The following is a 20471-nucleotide window of genomic DNA, read 5'->3' on the forward strand; positions in this document are numbered from 1 at the left end:
GCTGGATCAGTACTTCTGCTACATTTCCTTGAGTATCTGAATTACTCGTTTCAACTGGCCATCTGTCTAGGGATGATAAGTCGTACTAAAGTTAAACTTCAAACCCAACGCTCCCTAAAGACTCGTCCAAAATCTCGAGGTAAAATGTAAATATCTATTAGAAATAATCAAAACCGATGCACCATGAAGTCGAAATATCTCTGCCATGTACAACTTAGGTAATCTCTCCATCAAGTAATTACTACGCACTGCTAGAAAATGCGCACTCTTCGAGAACCGATCAACAATCACACAATCGAATCCCCAACTCACAAACCAGATCACTCTCAATATACGAGTAGATGGAACCCAAATATACTAACGAAAATAAAGAAAAAGATCGCATTATGAATGTACATGCAATCATATCTATCGTCTCATGGTTATGCAGCTCCTTTACTGCGTAAACATGAATGGGTCCACCAGACTCAATCGGTGCAACTACTATATGGGCAACTTTCCTCTGGCCCATCGGTGTCTCGTTACCACCATGACTTTGGTCTCGGCCTCTAACAGTTGCGGTAGTTTGAGACAACTTAGCTCTCTTCGGGCAGTCTCGTACCTGGTGCTCCATTGACCCACAACATAGGCACACCCCCGACACACTCCCGGGTGCCCACGTCCACAATCTCACAAGTCACTACCTCAATTGATCCATCCTTAGAAACTAATGTGATTCTCTATAGTCTAGTTTGGCTCAGTTGAAAGTCTCGTCGAGCATCCCAATCAGACTTCTAGAAATCATGACCTCTCTTACTTGGCCTTTCCGAAAATCCCGACTGATCGAAGCCCCTATTCCCGGACTCAGATACAACTAGTCTCAATGGCTCGATCAGTATCTCCTTTACAGCCTTAGCCTTCTCTACCAAATCATCGAAGGCCTCAATGCTCTTTGCTACAAGATATACTCGAATGTCCCGATTTCACCCAAGTCAAAACCTCTTACACTTGTCCTTTTTAAAGAACACCATCTCTGAAGCATATTGGTTGAGCCGCACAAACTCAGACTCGGACTCTTACTCATCCACAAACATACTGTTCTCCCAAGTACTTCTTTCGGAAGGACTCCAAAATGAAATCCTAAGCCAGGTGATCAGCAATGGTCCCTCTCTTTACCATATTCCACCAACGATGAGCTTCACCATTTAGTAAGGATATAGTGCAACCTAAATTCCCATCATTCAAGCATCTCATCTACTCAAAGATTCTTTCGACACTCTTCAACCAATATCCAGCAATGGTCGGATCAACTTCTTTAGCTCCTTGAAATTTTTTACCACCCAAAGCTCGGAGTCGTTCGAGTGGCAACCCGTTGAAAATTTTATTTAAAAGTTTAAGTCTAATTGTAGTACTAAACCCTTGGAACGACCCACATTGTCCTCACTTGGGAGCTTAAAAGCTCAACACACATACTCAAAGAAAATTCCTTGCGATGGATCATCGTTTGCCATCCTTCTCGCTAACCCAGGAACTATTTATCTGCAAGGTAAAGTAAAAGCTCAGTGAGTACACATTAATGCAACACAAATATATATACACTTGACATGTTAAGATTTAAACATATTTGAACAATTCACATATAACACAATTTTCATTCTCAACACAGTGATTTATTGGCAATTCATGAATATGAAACATAGTCAAATTATATACTCATTGGATAAACGAATCTCCAAAACACACCACATGAATCATAAAGTCATGCGCTATCTCTACGTAAGTGTAGCATATATGCTCACACTCTCCAAACACACCATGCTATTTATGGTGAATGGAGCTATGCTCGACATTCCCTTACCTCTCCAATGCTATCTCTGGGCCACAATGCCCAACACATAATAAAAATGGTGAGTACTCACAATCCTATGACATGCCAATGATATCCAACGGTTTCAAGTGTTCACATTGTCAAAATATCTATTTGATCACATTTTATTTCACAATATAATTGGCTCGCATTATTGTTGAGCTCGCACTTAGCATTTCATAATAATGTAATTTTTCACTAATCAAAACTTGCAATATCATATATCTCATAATTCATTTACAGGTTTGTGCATGCATAAATGTGCATTAACGATAAAATTTGCATGTTATAAGAGTCCACATTATATTATTTATTCTTATATTCGTTCATGAATATTACAAAATCATATATGAATATATATTATATATATTTGTTTAGTGACCTTTATCACCTCAAATTTTAAGCATACATTAAAAGTCCCATAAATTTGTGTATTATATAAAACCATACCCCTACTTATGTATACTGTATACAATAGAACCATGCACATGCACATGTATATTATATTATATATATAACACCAAAAACCACGTATATATGTTATATATATATTATAATAAAGCCCATGCATATAATATATTATACATTTTACATACCATAAAGCCCACGCACATAATATATTATATGTATAACCACCCATGCCTATAGATATTATATATAATATATATTTATGAAACAATACCCCTTAAAACTTATATATAATCATAAATGCATATATATAACAAGACATTTAATTATTTCATATATACAAACCTATTTAAAAACTCCCCTGTCATGTCAAATTTGCATATATGTATACATATATTATTTAATAAAACCTATAAACGCATAGAGATATATATTATATAATAAAATTTACACATTTATGTATAACACAAAATCCAAGAGTATATTGATAATATATATAACAAGAACATGCGTACATACCATAAGTGGGGTTCACAAGCCTCACTTTAACTCTTTAGATCTCGCAATTCATGCTAAAACAAGACATACAAATGCACTCAACTATAGCTCACCACGGCTCGTCGAACTAGACAACTTTTTAATTGCCTTTATCCCGATTTGTTGAGGCTCTACCAACGTTTTCAGCTTCAAACAAAAATATACATATTACTAAGCATTCAAAAACAATCTAGCTTACTCTCTTTATGCTCATACAACGGCTTTCCAGTCGCATATACTTATTCGACTTATTTCGTACAATCTATTTCATTTAATTTCTTCTTTTTAACTTAATTAAATCCTTAATTTCTACCTCCTAACCTCCTAACTTATGCTTAATTATAGATCTAGACCTCTAACTTTGCTCAATTTCTTTAATTAATATTTTTTTCAAAAAAACATTGTTCATTTTTTATTCTCAAAAGAAAACCATTTAATTCATGCAATTACTTGAAGATTTTGATAAATTGAATTTGTAAATCTCTTAATCTCATTAAAATATACTACAAATCATTTTAAAAACATCTATTAGCTCTTTATTATGAGATTCACCATTTTTATGCAAAACATAGCTTTAAAACTATGGATCTTTGGTTTTCTTTCTTAGATCTATGAAAATTCAAATTAAGAACTCCTAATAAAAATTTAATAAATAAGAAAATAATAGATTTACATTTAACTCGAAAACCTCCACGAATTTGCACCGAGCAAAAAATAACTAAGTTTAGGTGAGAAATTGGAGAAGAAAGAGTGATTTTCTTACAAAATTGAAGGAATAGGGAGGGTTTGGACGCCAAGAAAATATAATAGATGCAAAAAATTTGAGAGAAATGTTCAATCCTCGACCTAAAAAAATTAAAAAATTAAAAAAAAGATAGAGAAAAATGAGACAGTAGTGGCTTTTTATAGCCAACTAACCATTTTTTTTTAAAAAATAGGCTATTTGCTCTATAAGTCCTCCCCTATTCTCCCTTGTTATAATAGCTCCCCTTTTAACCACTAGTTTTTAATTTACACATTTAACCTCTACTTTAGCCACTATTCTCAAATTAATCTCTATTGTTATTGTTGTTATTATTATTATTATTATTATTATTATTATTTTACTAATGTCCCAATTATTAATACCATAATTATTTAATTTAATTATTATTCATTTTACTATTATTAACTAATTTTTTATCCTATTTTAATTCCTATGGCACAAAATCTAATTTTTCTCTCAAACCCATAATCTAATGTTCAATTCTACTAACCGAATTTTAGGATGTGACAATACTACTCTTTAAATGGTTGTTAGATACAGTTTCATGCAATACTGATACCCTTGTTTCAGGAATAGATACTTGGGGGTTGTGTGGTCTAAGTAAAGTCATCCTAAGATTTCTTTGCTTGCAAAAAAGTCATAAAGTTGACGAGGTAACAATCTTTTCTAATTTGACAGTAATTTTAAAGCCTAGATGACCTTCTAAAGCTATCTAAATCTACGCTTAACATAACACTTTCTATCTAATATTATCCATTCATTCTAACCAAACATACATTCCTGCTACACTAAAAACTAGTTGTAACACCCCTCATTTGGTCCGTTCGTCAGACCCGAGTTACAGGATACTACATCAACCAACGAAACTTAATCACATGCATATGTTGTTTCAAATAAGAGCAATGAGTACTAAAATTAACTTTTAAAGAAAAATTCATGGCTAATTTAAACATTTACATGACAATAGAAATATTTTTAACCATAATTAAGGTTCATTTTTAATAAATCTCGAAAAACCATGTAGGTACCGATACCGAATGAGCAGGATCAGTATTTTTATCACAAGTACTGATACTTGTATATGGGTATCGATACTAAAGTTGGAATCTGTCAAATTTTGAAAATGTCCCAGCTTCGAGGTATCGATATTCATATCTTGAGTATCAATACATTTACCCAAAATACCAAAAGTTCACAAGTTAAAATGTTATCCATGCTCAAAACCATGTTCTACTTAACATACAAATATAGTCTAATTTAACTAAACTTATTAACATCCTTTAAACATTTATCATGCGACATCCATACATTTAAATAAGAATATCTAACATGCATTATCAACCTTAATCTCAAACGTCAATTTAGTCGCAAGCGAAGTCCAAAACAACATCCATATTCTATCAATCCAATACTAAGATATAATTAATAAAATAATGTTAACAATCAAAATAAAACTCTAACCCACATTGCCTTTATTCAGTAAGTTAAAAAGAATTGACAAAACCACCTACTCAAAAATATTGTCTTACTTAGATCACTTCCTTCGCCGCTCCATTGACACTGAAAAACTACTTATCTACAAGATGTTAATGTAGAGTGTGTGAGTTTAAACAAGCTCAGTGAATGTTGGAATGACCACAAAGCATACACAACATCAAAGGTTAAGCAAGAGCATACTACGGCTCACTCATAACCATATTTTCATCAAGTCAAAATAACATATTCACACTTCATTAAATCATAAAACTAGCATATACTCTCACATGCAATTGCACTCAACTCATATATATCATTTATTTTATAATAATTCATCAAGAAAAAATAATATATTCATGCTTTAATGACTCACAAGTCTAGCTTATATATTCACGTGCATTTACACAGAACATTTTCATATATTAATCAATTTATGATAATTTGACAACTTGGGAAAATGAAACATAAAAGTGGACTCTATCACCACACATTGGATACACGGATCTCTATCACACTAATGACTCAAAGAGTCTAACATGTCCCATAAGTCTAGCATAAAGCTAAACACTCTCCAGCACACCAATATATCCCAGTGAATGAAGCTTAGCTTGACATTCCCTTATCCATCCAATCTATCCTTCAATGCCCAAATCACAAAACACATGGGTGAGTACTCACAATCCTATGGCATGCCAACTATATCCAACGGTTTCAAGAGATCACAAGGCTAAAATATTTACAATTATACATATTTAATTACTATTTTAATGCACATAACCTCTGTTCATATTCATCAATTTACATCACAAACTTGTACAAAAATCATGCTTATCGGATTCACATTTAATTGCAAAATTAAGTGCCACAACTATACTCATTGAGCCATCACATATCTAACCACGTATGAGTGCATTAAAATCAGCTTATCACATATCACATACAAGTATTCACATACATTACCTGTCAAAGTAGAATCACATTTCACAACTCCACATACATTAGGCATAATTTCACAACAAGGCAACAAGTAAAAGAAAAGCTTACACTTGGAACTTAGGATAGGGGTTTAGGCTATTCCTAAGCTCCCGATTAACGCTGTGAATCACGCATACCAGCAACGACTCTGAACACTCACCAATTATGCTTCTGCTTACAAGTCGAAAGCTCAAACAAGCTTTTTCTTACCTTTAAACTTTCTCGTAGTGGCTCTCGATTGATCCGAAACTTTACACACATAAAAACCATATTCCAAACTCATCAAAAACAACCTTGAACACAACCAAACAATAAGAAATATACAATTCAAGCCTCTCCTTTCTCATTACCGAAAACTAGCTATTTTTGCCGAAATTGAAGTTTCGACACCCTAACCTTTTTTGTAATCCTCCATTTAGATTCCAAACATCCTAGATAACATTTAATTTAATAACTAAACCATTAATTTTAGCTAAATCCATGGTCCTAAATGTTTCAAAAAATTAAAGCTTTTAGGAATATGAAAAAGGGGAAAACCCTTGATTCTTAAAAATTTGGTTATGAACTATCAACTTGAATTGAAATACCCTCTAATTAGGTTAGAATGAATCAAAAATCAATTTGAGATCACAAGTTTACTCAGGATTACGAGATTTGCCATTTTGGAATCTAAACATACTTTAAAAACACCAAATCCAAATATAATCGTTTAAAACTCAATTTGAAATAACAACACTCTTTATTTAACCATAGAAAATCAGAATATTACCTTGATTTGATGAAAATGATGATCTACAACTCTAATTTGGGATTTCAACTCAAGAAGAGCAATAGTGGATTTGGAGAAAAAACATGTTTTTCACTTGAAATTGGGGGTTGTTTTGGTGTTTGGGGAGTTAATAAATCTAAAGGAATGAATAGATTTTGTTAAAACTCTCTGATTTTAGGTTTTTGAAAACTTTGAATGTTTTGGGGTTTGAAAGAAGAAGAAAACGTGAATGGCTCTACGTAGGAGACCAATTTTCAAAAATTAGGCAATTTACCCTTTTGGTTACTCCTAATTCTTCCATTTCCCAGTTAAGTCCTAAATAAATTAAAATCCTTTTTTTTTCAAATTAGACCTCAAAATTAAATTTCGTTTTAAGCTAGTTAATAAAATAAAAACCCGAACATGAAATTTTAGTTCTTTAATTACTCACTTACAACTCTAATTTCTAATACCTGACTCAACCCCCGATTTAATGACCCGATTCTACTAACCCAAAACTACTAGGCTAGATTTTAGGGCGTGGCACTAGTTGGAAAATAATTGAAGTTTACATACACCTAATACCTTCCTCAACCCAAGGTTAAATGCATCAATATACAAACCCAAATATAACTAAGGAGCATGCTCAAACCATTATAATGGTACTTATTATGTACATGCCAAGAGCTACCAAAACATAACTCAAAACATAGCAAAATTTACATTAAGATGGTTGTGACTCTCCGAAGGAGATGCAACTCTTCTAGTAACTTTATCTTGGCTCTACTAACTTGTGCACAGTAAGCAACAACGATGTGCTGACCTTTATAATGCTCGATTAAAAACTATCATATTCAAGACCTAATTGTATTTTTTCAATATCTTTAATTTAAGTCATTACACAATCATATGTTCTAAAGCTTAATTACTCATATTCAAGACCTAATTGTATTTTTTCAATATCTTTAATTTAAGTCATTACACAAAATTCATTTTTTTAATTCAACTTAACCATCACCACAATTAACATAACATACCACTAGTCTATAATCCATTCAAAAATCAATTCATAAATTATGGAAAAATTTCAATTTGTATTGCAATGTTCAATACTAGTTTGATTAAACCATAATACTTATCACATATACCATACATGTTTTATTCCTAGATCCACATTATTGTTTGAACCGATCTATACAATTAATAACACTTACTAATTTAGTGTTGGACGCTTTAAGAATCAATAACCATATTAAGTGTGAAATACAGTTCACAATCTTATCTTTCGTGACATGATTCTATAGCACCTTTTAGTAAACACTAGTGGAGACCAAAGTTGGATACATAAATATCTAGCCACACATCACATATGTGCAAAGCATTGGCAATGAACAATAGCTGAGCTCCAAGGGTGTATAAGACTAACAACATATCAACCATAAACACCTATGCACAAAGTGCTAATAGAACTCTCGAGCATACATACAAGCAACCCACACACAGTTATAGACAAAGACAGTGGCAAAGCTAGGAGGCTGATAGGGCCCCGACCCCCCTAAAATGGAAAATTTTCCATTTCAGCCCCTTTATAATTTAGAAAATTTTAAACTAGTAATGGTAAAATTTCATTTTGGACCCCTAAAAATGATACAAATTTAATTTAATCATTTAAAAATTATAAAGATATAGGCTATTAAAATGAAGAAATTGAATTTTTACTATCATAAAAATATACAATTTAATTTCCCCCTAAAAAAAGAACAAATTCTAGCTTTGCCCTTGGACAAAGATGCAATATTAATATCCTATAGCATGCCAACTATATCCAACATGACTTGCACAATAGTTTGCAAGGGCTTAATACAATTTGTCAACAACTAATTTCTTTTAACCCATATCATATCATTAATATTTCAATTCCATATTATTCAAAAACTCCAAATTCAATAAGCATATAAATATAATTCATAGCACTTAATTTAATTAGAGCAATAACAAACTATAGAGGAAATCATGCTTACCTTAATTTACCTCAAAATTTCCCATTGTACATATTGGAGGCATACAAGTATTGCTTAGTAATGAAAGTTCTTCGGTACATATAATCAAATTTCATAAGTAATTCACTATAGCTATACTCATATATTCATTAGCTAGCATTTCAATGCTTTTCAAATTCATTTTCAACTATTTATAAGCAATTAACCATAAGGTCTCAATTTAAATTAATAATTAAAGCTTGTTGAAAATTTTCGTGAGATGATTTAATCTTTCGCTTTGTTTTTTGCTTTTCATTTAGGTCATTAATTAAATGGTATCATTTTCATTTAACTAATACACAAAATTAAACAAGAATTCATAGAGTACTCACCTTAGCTAAGCTATCCAAATCTCTAAATTCTAAACAAGGCCTATAATTGACCACTTTAGTCTTGCTTTTGATGTTTGGCCCTTTATACTTTCCCTAGAATCAAAATCGTACCAACAACGAAACTCATTCTAACAGTTATTATGATATCAAGTTGCAATAGAATCTAATTCTTAAAAATCAACTATAAATTCAAGGACTATGTTGAGCTTTCTCACCTCCTCTTTTAGCAAACCAAAACTCTAGATGAAAACCACCTAAATTCTCATCCTCTTGCTCAATTTGGACCACAATATAAATGGATCTTGAAGGCTTTTTAGCATAATAACAATTTCTCAAATTAGACCTCCCTAAAACCTTTGAATTTTTCCATAGACTCTTACGGCCTGGAAGAGATTACCATGGAAAACCTTTTCTTTTTCTTTCCTGAGTGCATCTGAGAAAATTGAATGTCGATAATGACAATGAATCGTAAAGAAAGAGAAAATAGAACACACAAAATTTTACATGAAACCCTTTTGGGAAAAAAACTAGGGGCAGAGGAGAAGAAAATTCACTATGTCAAATTCGAATGATACAAGAGGAAAGACGATTACATCTATTTATAGGTTTAAAAACCTTATTCTAATCAAAGTCAAATAGAAGTAATGTAGTAAGATTAAAACTCCTTATTCTAATCAACATCAAATAGAGGAGGTAAATTTCTATACGGATTTTACTTGTGCAACGTATACTATACCGTGGAGGCCCCCGCACCCTGGTTGCGACCCCAGTTTAGTATTTTTCTATATAGGGATCTACAATGGGCTATGGCCTTCACCCTCGTAGATCCCCTTATCTTACCACTTGTATTTTATTTTTAACAGGAATTTGGGTCAGACAACTTCTAATAACATGGAACGAAACAAAATATGGGAGAAGCTTCTTCTCTTTACTTTCCTTTTTTAAATATAAATAATAATTATTAGGCATCCAAGGGTGGAAGACTATGCAAAGAGTTGTTAGTGCCGTTGGATAGCTAAGATTAGGCCATTCCACTAACTAAATTAAGACACTGGTCAATTTACTTTCAATGGCCTTAGTTCACCGCTCTTACAATTCGTTTAATTTCCATTTATACAATTTCCAATTCCTCACATCGACAAAAATATTTTGCTTTCCTCAACAATTCATTCCATAGCTTATTTTAGATATTCATACTTCGATTTAATTGGTGATTTCTTAGTGTCATATTTAATTAATAAATAAAAGACAATTAACATGGTGCTTATTCTTAAAATTTTAGTAAATTTAATCTTTGATATGGCGTAAAGTATGACACCAAAAATTTTGGACAATATAATTTTCCTATTCATTTAAAATTTCTCTCCTTAAAATTTTGCTTGTAAAAGAATAATTAAGGATGTTATTAGTGCACTTTAATTAACTGTATATATTTATTTCTCAATTCTTTTACTTCACGAGTTAGAATCTTAATGAGTTCTTTCTCATATCATAAATTTAATTATGCATCAATCTCAACTGTGGACATAATATGAGAGAAATAAGACTTGTACCTTCAAAGCATTAATGTGTGAATGATGTTATGAATTCGTTCTAGTTCAGGATTAAGTTTTCTTCTATTGATCACAACAGAGAACCTTTATCTTCCTATAATCGTTGCTAACTTCCCTCTCTGACAATTTGACTTTTTATTCGCTTTCTTGCATGAAATCATCTCTATTCAAGTATAATGGTGTCTCACACTTCGATAAAAAGATACTAGCTTCCATACGCGTGGGATGCATGAACTAATATAGTATTGCGTAATTAATTCAAAGTAACTGGTAAATAGATTTAATTAAGGTTATTTTGTTTAAAAAATAAATTTTGAGAATATCGGTGAAAATTTGAAATATCATATTATATTGATATAAAATAATATTTTTGAATAAAACTACCGTATCTTTTTACAATGCAGATTTTTTTGGGTCTGATGGAATATCACAGTGCAGACCCAGCTGAACCGAGCCAGAACCATTAGAAATCAATCAACAAAAAGCCCATTTCCGTGTGCTTCTTTTGCCTCATAGTAAATGGGCTGGCGCAAGAGACCCTCCAAAAGCATTATCTTTCAAATTGATTTTTTCTTTCTATAAATTTCAGATGTTGACTAGGTTTAGGGACGGCAACGATCATTTTTTGTACGTCTCGTTTTCGATCCGATTTTATATTGATGTTTCTCAAAATCTAATTTTATTAAATAAAAAATATTCAATAAGCAATATCGCACATAACTTTTAATTTTTTTATTTTATACATGAAATTTTGATTTAATTCAATTTTTACAAATCACTTATAATATTATTTAATTAGCATAATTTTATGTTGATATATTACATACACAAATAATTATATTAATTCAATATGAAAATAAATGTATGTATTCACTTTTTTAAATGTGTACAATAGAATTAAATTCAAAGTTTTATGTATACATATAAATCACAATTTAAATTTCACGTGTATAGTTACACCAAATTTAAATTCATCTATTAAATTATCCATTTAACCAAATTTTATATATAAATTTAATATTTATCTCCTACAAATTTTACCAACTTCGAAATAGTTTTTTCTCTCTCACACTGAAATTTAAATATTATTTTATAGTGTGATTTTTACAAAATTAAAGACATTGGTAAATCTCTTTTGTGAGAAGGTTGAAAGGGAAGAACAATATTTCGATTCCAATCTTAGTAACAGTATTGATATGGATGAAAGGACTGAGGCTGAGGCTTAATTGTCTGACATAAATAATTCGATCAAAATTAAAAAAGTTAAGTCTATATGAGATTCAATAATATAGGGTTGCAAAGTTAGGAGTAACGAGAAAAGGGAGTTTATTTATATTTGTTAGGATTATTTATATTTAAAATGTGTGACAATCATTAACTACTGACTTAGCTTCATCCTTTGATTGCTTCAGTCTCTTATCTTCCGAGTTATAAACTTCATTTGTTTTATTAAAATTATGATCATATTTGTAATGTTATTTTGTATGTGAATAAATTTTGATTTTATTTTATGTTTACATATATCACTTTGTTTTACTTTAAAATAGATTCATATAACACTGATAATTGTTTTCAGGGATGCAACAAAGAGAAAAACAATGATGGATAGGATTGTTCTTTTTTCCTTTTCTTTTTCTAGGCTAAATCTTTACAAAAATCTGCATTGTAAATTAAGATTATGAATGTGTACAAATAATTTATGTTATAGACATTTTTTTAGGATATTTTAGATTTTTTTAAATTTACATAATTATATTTTTTTAAATATATATAATTCAAAAAACTCTTTTAATTTTCAGTTTTTAAAGAATTTTTTATTTTTTTTATTTTTTTTAAAAATTACAACTATTATAAAAAATTTGTAAAAATAACATGTTGAATATTTTAGATATAGTTTAAGCGTTAAATTAGATATTGATACTTGAGTTAACATGTCATACCATCATTACAGTAAAGGGGGTAATCTTAGATTATGGACGAGTGATTAAAATGTTATATCCCAATTCTTAAGGCATGGTATGCTATAATGTGCTGAGTGGCACTCGGTAGAGTCCACTATAGTCCACCACTGAGATAGTGGAGTTACTTGTCATATTTAAGTTGACAATTTAGTGCAAAATCTTTGGACTAGTTATTTTGTTGACATTTTGAAGATAGTATAGCCCATCTATGAGAATCAATCTGTGGCTAGTGAAGATTTGAATAGATTCGAATGAATCAAGACAATCCTCGTTTTGTGGAGAATTGATTGCGATTGTAATTCTGATTTTGGAAGGCCATATCTTCATCAGATTATGTTTTTATTTGTTGTATTGTAATAACTATTTTCAAGGATTTACTTTATATTCATTTAGTTTCTATGTTTGCAAGCCATGATTGATATATGATGTGAAAGGTTATCTAAGTTATGGACGAGAGCATAATGAGAGTACTTGAATTTGTTCATTGAGGAATTTTGTATTAGAGTGCAAACTAAATTGTAAACCTATTATAAGAGGAGGATTTAGAGGTGAGTGTTCTAGTATTTAGGTACAAATGTGAGATTTCTATACTTGAGGAGTGAAAAAGTGTAATTCAATTGTAGTATTGCGGATTAAAGATAGTAGAATTACTCATTGAGCTAAATTCCAGACGTAGGGAAATAAAATTGCGTAAATAAATCTTGATGTTCTTTGAGTTTTTTTTTACACAGTTTACACTGTTTTGTCAAGCAATTTCCTTAATTATTATGTTATTCAATAAAAATCATAGATAGAACCTCAGTTTTTTTTATAAAAATAACCCGAAAATTTTAATTAATTAAAAAATGATCCACTTTTTTATTACATACGTAAATAATTTGAAATGAATAGTGAAAATTGATGGAGCCAAACAGATTAACCTCACCAATTTGTCACGTCAACCAATAATTGGTTGTTAGATTAAAAAATTAATTTTTCGAATGGAGCCAATTTATCTGGCACTACTTGTATAAATATCAAAGAAATATCAGTATTTTTAAATATTTTGAGATCCTAAAAATAAATAATAGTGGTGATTGTTAGAATTTTTTTTTAAGTGATTGCTTCTTTTTAGTCATAGAGAATGGTATTTCTCTTTCTTTACCAACATTTCCTTCATTTCTTCAACTGTTAAAGCTAAACCTTCTATATTCAGTCACCGCCATTTATTCATTACAAAGAACGTACCATCTTCACTCTTCAGTTCTTCAACGAAGATAACGAAGCAAATTCGTACTTCCTTCAAGATCAAATGCTCATCGGCTTCTTTTCCGAATATTCTTCCATCTGCTCTTCCTTTTGACTGCGATGGTGTTCTCGTTGATACTGAGAAGGATGGTCACCGGGTTTCGTTTAATAACACTTTCAATGAAGTACATTCAATTGTTCTTTCTATCTTTTTGGGTCAATTTCTTTTGTAAATTTTGAAATTAGGGTTTCTTATAAATTAAAAATAATTTTACTTTTAAATTAAAAAAAAATCTAAGAGTGGCATTGCCTATAATTCCATCAAATAAAATATCAATTTTAATTTTAAATTAAAGAAAAAAAATCATTTAAAAAAAATTCTGACACCATTAAAGTGGTGGTGCCATTCTTTATGACTCTACCACTATTATTTATTTTTAGTCCTCCAAAGTATTTAAAAATATTGGTGTTTTTCTGATATTTATAAAGGTGGCGCCAAATAAATTGACTTCACTCAAAATTTTGATTTTTTTAATGTAACAGTCAATGATTGGTTGACGTGGGAAGTTGGTGGCACCAAATAGATTGGCTCCACTCAAAAAATTAATTTTTTTAATCTAACAATCAATGATTGGCAGACATGGCAAGTTGGTGGCACCAATCTCTTTGGCTACACCAACTTTTACTATTTATTTCAGGTCATTTATATACATAATAAAAAAATTGGATTATTTTTGTAAATAATTAAAATTTTTAGGCTATTTATATATATATATATATAAAGGCTTATAGTGGGTTTGGATGGGCGGTGTATTTACCTGTGATTAGTGGTGACAGTTAGATTAGATACTATAGCGATACTATAGCGTGAAACAAAAATAAGTTAAACACACCTTACCGTCCATCCAAACTCACCCTTAATAACACTAATAACATTAATACTTGAAATGTTTGATAAATGAATTAAAAAACCATAATTGAGTTATTATTTTGTAGATTACTCTATAAAGAATCATTGATGCAATTACATGGAAGGAGTTGCAATGAATTAAGTAATGTATCTTAAATGATGAAATCAGATGGCTGACGTATCTAAATAAATAAACATTAGTTCGAAATTGAACAGTTCCTAGTAATAATATGTTCTTTTCTATTCTCCATATGTCACTTCTTCTTCAATAAACATTTATAATTCTTACAATCACTTTTAATTTTTTTTAAAGTCATTATTAGCTTAAAATTAGTTGCGTTAACTAATTCTATCATAATAAACTAAAACCATACTATTTTACATGTGTTGAGCTTGCAGATAAACTTTCTTTTCTAACATATATAATATTCTTAATTGTTGTACAAGTTAACACAATTTTATAATTGCTTCTCCTTTTTAAAATATTCTAGGCAAGTTGCCTTAACTATTCAATTCCATTTCTCAAGTCATTTTGAGAGTTCAGTTTTTTTCATTAAATTTTCAAATAATATATTTTTAATTATTATAATTAATGATTCGGATGGTTAAACATAATTAAAATATATTAACATTTAAGTATTATAATAAATTTGAAATCATAATGGAAACAATTTTATCATATTTAATGTACAATATATTTTTAATTTATATAATTAATGCAACAATATTATTCAAAATAACAGTTAATTAGCATAACTAATGTATAGCAATATTTTGATCATTCATATATAGTGATAATAAAAACTATCAATCATTTTTTTCATGCTTGAAGTATAATTTATCAATTTCTTCTAAATTAAATTATGTACTTCTATAACACAAATGGAGACTTTGGAAGGAGGTTGCAGTGAGGCCGGCCGATCTGAAGATCGATCTATTAAAAAAGTTTGTTTTAAGGAAATCGATGGGGATCTAGATGTGGTGATGGTTGTAGACCTAGATCAAGTGCCATCGTTATCATGGAAAGAGAGATTGATGGGGAAAATGCCTCGGGTTGTAGGAAGGGAGCTTGAAGCAATAGATTTTGATGAGGAGAAGGATTTTGTTTTGATAGAGGGGAATGTCATGCGATCTTTTATAAATGGTATTCCATCGATTAATTTTTTGAAGAGTGCTAATCAATTTCTTATTAAGGATATGGCATACACTATGGTGGTCAAGCTTTTAGGCAGAAGTATTGGGTATACTACGTTCCAAAAAAAAGTTTATAGCCTTTAAAGGCAATCTCAACTATTTAGACTGATGGACATTAAGAATGGTTATTTCTTGACCAAGTTTCAAAATTTTGAAGATTTTGAAATAGTACACTTTCAAGGACCTTGGATTATATATGGACAATACTTGACAGTGCAACCATGAACAATGGAGTTTGATTTGACACAACCTTATCCTAATGTGGTTATGTCATAGATCCACCTTTCAGTTATACCGGGATACATATACAAAAGGAAAATTTTATTGGAAATAGGAGGGATGGTGGGAAAAGTTGCAAAATTGGATTTTAACACAGATAATAAAGTACGGGGAAGGTTTACAAGGATGGCGATTTATGTCAATCTTGACAAGCCACTGGTATCTCAGGTATTGATTAATGGAGTACTACAAAGGATTGAGTATGAGTACTTGCCTACAGTCTACTTTTTTATGTGGCCGTTATGGACATGTAAAGGAAATTTGTCCAAAGGGGGTTTCTCATCCAAGTGCATCGAATGAAGGAAACTCGAATGGTGGGGAAGAGCAAATGTAAAAATTGAATATGGTGGGGGATGGGAAATTGGCAGCATCTGAAGCCTATGGTTCATTGATGTTGGTTGAGAGAAGAAGTAGGCGCAATCTTAATGTAGCAAGGAAGAATGACATCGAGTTTCTAGAAAGAGTGGTGGTTAACTCGCGATTTGAAGCTTTAGAAACCCTAATGGAGAAGTATGGTTATCAGTGGGAGAGAAGTTGGTTGGAAGTGGTATTGGGCCATAATGGTGCAAGGCCTTTAAAGGGGACCAAGACTTTTGAAAGTGAAAGGGTTGCTAAGAAAATTGGCCAGGTCAATGACATGAGCCAAGGCAATCATGCTGGGGAAGAGGGTCCCAAGGGAAATCTAAGGAAGGGTAGAGAAGAGTTGATTTGGTTGGGAATAGGCCAATTTCAAAAGGTCAAAGAAATAACCCAGTCTACGTAAATGAGTTAGGTTTTCTTAACCTGGTGAGAAATTTTGGACAAATGGGTGACCCAAATCAAATGCAATGTGTGAATGACCTATGTATGGAAGAGAGACTTGGGGGGATAAATTGTTGCCAGGTCTAAATGGAGCTGACCCATCTCCAAATGTGGGGACCGTTGAAGTGCACAAGGAAGATCGAGTGGCAAAGTTTTCTAGTTGGAGTGTCGAAGGCGAAACCACTGCTACTTTTCATCATATGTTGAGAATTGAGGGGTTTATGGAGGTGTTGGTGGCTTTGAAGGAAAGATTTTTAGGCACTAAAAAGTACTCAATTGTAGTGTTTAAAGAGAATGTACATCCAAATCCTTTGGAGATCGCGATCAGTGGTCAAAAGGAGAATGTAGGGGTTCGAAATGTGACTACAAGTATGCATTTTTGCTGGGGGAGAATTGGTTTTGTTTTTTCTTGATTGTTTAGTATGAATTTGAATTTATCGGTGTTTTCATAGAATTGCAAGGGATGTGCGAATGCAAAGTTTCCCAGCATTTTTAGGGAATATAATCTTAAAAATAAACTAGATATTGTTAGTTTTCTTGAACCGAGGGTTAGTGGGGTCAAAGCTGATAAAGTAATTACCAAGATGGGTTTTCAATGCTCTCATCAAGTTGAAGCAATAGGGTTATCTAGTGGTATTTGGATTGGCTGGAAAAACACGATTAGTTTAGAAGTTATCAGTAATCATCCTCAGATCATTTTGACTTAAGTTTTTTATGATGTTCCCTTTTAGTATGTTTTCATCGCTTTTAACTACGGTAGTCCAAATAGGAAAAAGAGGAAGATACTTTGGGAGGAGTTGAGAGATACTATTCCTTCTGATTCAATCCCTTATATGGTAATTAGGGACTTCAATGCTATTCTCTCTTCTACGGATAAAAAAAGTGACTTTATTGGTAAAAGATGCCCTTCTTTCAGGGAATTTATAGAGTCTAATGATCTACATGATTTATAGAGCCATAAACACTTCTTGCTATATTATAAATAGAGCTATAGTTAGGCCTATTTTAAAGAAAACTCCTTATGAACTTTTTAAAGGAAGAAAGCTTAACATAAGCCACTTTCATCCTTTTGGTTGCAAATGTTTTTCTGAATAATGGAAAAAAAAATTAGGAAAATTTGATGCCAAAAGTAATGAAGGTATTTTTCCTGGTTATTCCACAAATTTTAAAGCTTATAGAACTTTTAACAAGAGAACCCTTATTGTAGAAGAATCTATACATGTTATTTTTTATGAATCTAACTCTCCTTCTAGAAAGGAATCTATTGATTTTGATGATGTAGAAATATATTAAGTTGAGCAAATTAAGCATCACATGAAGATCAAAGTGTGAGTTGGTTCAAAAACTCAAAATTGATGAACTCCAAGAACCAACTCACATTGAAAGAGATTTTAGCTACCCAAGAGAGCTTGCATATGTTAAGGATGGACACATTATTGGTGATTCATCTAAAGGGGTAATTACTAGATATTCAATTTGAAATACTTGTAATTATGTTACTTTCATTTCTTGCATAGAACCTATAACATTGATGTTGCTTTAAATGATGAATTTTGGGTAATGGTTATGCAAGAAGGATTAAATCAATTTGGAAGAAATCAAGTATGGAATTTAGTTGATAGTCTTAGTAATCATCCAACTATAGGAACTAAATGGGTCTTTAGAAATAAACTTGATGAAAATGGCAACATCATTAGAAACAAGGCTAGATTAGTTTCCAAAAGATATACCCAAGAGGAAGGTATAGACTATGATGAAACTTATACACCGGTAGCTAGGTTAGAAGCCATTAGGATGTTACTAGCTTTGCATGTTCAAACAATTTCAAAATTTTTCAAATTGATATCAAAAGTGCATTTTTTTAAATAGTTTCATAAATGAAGAAGTTTATGTTGAACAACCTCTCGGTTTTGAAAATCCAAATTTTCCAAATCATGTTTTTAAATTTACCAAAGCTCTATATGGTTTGAAGCAAGTTCCTAAAGCTTGGTATGAAAGGCTTTCCAAAATTTTAATTGAAAATTGATTTAAAAGAGGCAAAGTGGACACCACCTTATTCATAAAAACTAAAGACAAAGACATTCTAGTAGTACAAATTTATGTTGATGATATTACATCTGGTGCTACTAATGAACTTCTTTGTCAAGAATTTTCTAAGATTATGCAAGGTGAATTTGAGATGAGCATGATAGGTGAGCTTAACTTCTTTTTGGGGCTCCAAATCAAGCAAACTAAAAATGACATCTTCATCAATCAAGCCAAATACATCAAGGAAATACTCAAGAAGTTTAAAATGAATGACTTGAAGCCTTAATCAACACCAATGAGCACTTCAACAAAGGTTCATAAAGATGAAAGAGGTAAATGTGTTTACACTAAACTTTATAGGTTTATGATAGGGTCATTGCTTTATCTTACTACAAGTAGATCGGATATAATGTTTAGTGTTTGTTTATACTCTAGATTTCAATAATCTCCTAAGGTGTCACATTTACAAGCCATTAAGAGAATCTTTAGGTACCGTAAGGACACTCCAAACTTAGGACTTTGGTATCCCAAAGATTCATCATTTAGTTTGCATGCTTACTCCAATGCAAATTTTGGAAGATGCAAGTTAGATAGAAAAAACACTTCCGAAACATGTCAATTTTTAGGAAACATGCTTGTTTCTTGGTTCCCTAATAAACAAAATAGTGTAGCTTTGTCCACAACCGAAACGGAATATATTACTGTAGGTAGTTGTTGTGCTTAAATTCTTTGGATGAAGCAACAATTAGTTGACTATGGAATTCATATGGATCACATTCCTATAAGGTGTGATAACACTAGTGCTATTTGCTTAACCAAAAATCCATCCAACACTCTAGAACAAAGCATGTAGAGATAAGACACCATTTCATTAGAGATCATGTGCAAAGAGGTGACATAATTCTAGAGTTTATAGATACTTTGCATCAGCTAGCCAATATTTTTACAAAGCCTTTAGATAAGGAGAGATTTTGGATAATTAGGGGAGAGTGAAGACTAATGAACATGCCTTCATAAGCTTCTTGTATAATCTTTTTGACATTCTTGGACACTTGTGTTGTTTTATGCATGCTTTGTGTACATTACTTTATTATACTTGTAAACTTAAATTCCTTATTTCTCTTTATTCTCGCATGTTTGAAATATTTTTAGTATGTGATATAATTAAGTTATAGTATTTTAAATCATATATCAAAAATTGAGTATGTTAGTAAATGTATCTTCCACCTTTTGATTGCCTCCAAGCATGTTTTTACTTGATTTTCTTGTAGAATTTGTTTAAACATGGTATTATATGATTTTACATATGTTATCTATTTGTTTTTGTACCTTTTTTCCATGTATTTTTTCATTTTTTGATTAGTTGATTGGTTGTCTTTGGATATTTGGGA

This window comes from Gossypium hirsutum, chromosome D08, assembly GCF_007990345.1.
Source record: "Gossypium hirsutum isolate 1008001.06 chromosome D08, Gossypium_hirsutum_v2.1, whole genome shotgun sequence".
In the NCBI taxonomy this organism is placed as follows: Eukaryota; Viridiplantae; Streptophyta; class Magnoliopsida; order Malvales; family Malvaceae; genus Gossypium; species Gossypium hirsutum.